The sequence below is a fragment of the Ziziphus jujuba genome, chromosome 11, assembly GCF_031755915.1.
Source record: "Ziziphus jujuba cultivar Dongzao chromosome 11, ASM3175591v1".
Taxonomy (NCBI): Eukaryota; Viridiplantae; Streptophyta; class Magnoliopsida; order Rosales; family Rhamnaceae; genus Ziziphus; species Ziziphus jujuba.
Window position 1 is genome coordinate 24,404,886 of NC_083389.1, and position 1,703 is coordinate 24,406,588.

The 1,703-nt window shown below is 38.5% G+C and overlaps 1 non-coding gene across 1 annotated transcript; it reads right to left on the reverse strand.

Annotated features, from left to right (window-relative positions):
- Positions 1–449: 449 nt before the first annotated feature.
- Positions 450–556, reverse strand: LOC112489034 (small nucleolar RNA R71). The gene has a single exon (XR_003053360.1). It is a non-coding gene; the product is annotated as a small nucleolar RNA R71 (small nucleolar RNA).
- Between the last annotated feature and the right edge of the window lie 1,147 nt (positions 557–1,703).

Genomic DNA, 1,703 nt, shown 5'->3' on the forward strand with positions numbered 1-1,703 from the left:
CTAGAAAACAAGCCATAAGGGGTACTTGGGTACGTATAGACCAAGGAACTCAAGAAGGTGCAATGGCCAACCAAAGAGAAGATGATTTGCCCATATGCGAGTATGCTGCTCACAAGAAAGTTGGTGATTTGTCTTGCATAAGGAGACCACCCATTGAAGCAAACAATTTTAAAATTGAAGCATCTACTACTTCTTTGCTTAATAATGTTCAATTTTGTGGTTTGCCTCATGAAGATCCAAACATGCATATTTCTAGTTTTCTTCAATTGTGTGATATGTCTAAACAAAATGGTGTTTCTGATGATGCTTTTCGATTAAGACTTTTTCCTTGGTCTCTTAGAGACAAGGCAAAAGTGTGGTTAAATTCTTTACCTGCAGGTACTATCACTACATGGGATGCTATGGAGGCAAAATTCCTAGACAAATTTTTTCCTCCATCAAAGACCGCAAAATTGAAAAGTGATATAAACAATTTTTGTCAATGGGACCAAGAGACTTTGTATGATGCATGGGAGCGCTTCAAGGAACTATTAAGAAGATGCCCACACCATGGTTTTCCAACATGGATACAGGTACAGATTTTCTATAATGGTCTAGATTATGGTAACAAACAATTGGTAGATGCAGCTGCAGGAGGTTCTTTAATGAAGAAGAGGCAATCAGAAGCATTTGAATTAATTGAAGAGATGGCCCATAATAACTACCAATATCCAAGTGAGAGGAGACTAAATGGAAGAAGTCAAGTAAAGGCCGTGGAAGACGTTGATATTAACAACTTAGGAGCTCAACTTGCAACCCAATTCATGAAGACCTTGAACACTCAATTTGGTCAAATAGGGGTGAATTCTATCCAATCTACTAATAATTTTTTATTTTGTGATTTATGTGGTGCTCATGATCATAAGAGTGTGGATTGCCAAGTTGGAAATCCCTTTGCTTCTGATGATGTTAATTTTGTAGGGAACTTCCAAAAGCAACAAAACAATCCATATTCTAACACATATAATCCAGGATGGAGGAACCACCCAAATTTTTCATGGTCTAACAACAACCAGCAAGGGTCTAATCAAGGACAAAGTGGAGGGTTTCAAAAACAACAATTCCAATCTCCATTCTACCAAAAGCCGCAACTTGCACATCAAAATCAAAATTCTTCTCAAGCTCAAACTCAATTTTCTTCACTTCAACAATCTTTGCAAGAGTTATCTAATAGTACTAATTCTTTCATGCAGAGAACTGAGCAACAATTGACAAACCATAGTCAAATGTTCAACAACCAAATCGCTGCAATCAAAAGCTTGGAGAACCAAATAGGTCAATTAGCAACTCAATTCCAAAGAAGTCAAGGAACTTTGCCAAGCCAAACGGAGAAGAACCCAAAGGAGCAGGTTCAAGCCATTACATTAAGAAGTGGAAAGCAAGTAGCCGAGCCTAAAGAAAGTGACAAAGGGATGGTAATTCTTGATGATGAAGATGAAGAGAGCCCTATAGACTCAACATCACACTTGGTCACACATGACAACTCAAAATCAAATGTGGAGCATAAGGAGGCTTATAGGAGAAAAGATGAAGGTTTAAGTGATGCCATGAAGTCTCCACCAACAAAGTACATACCACCACATGGAAGAGAGGCCGAGAGCTCACCAACTGGATCAAAGAAAGTTGAACCAGCACCTTACCTAACCAAACCTATTGACAAGCAC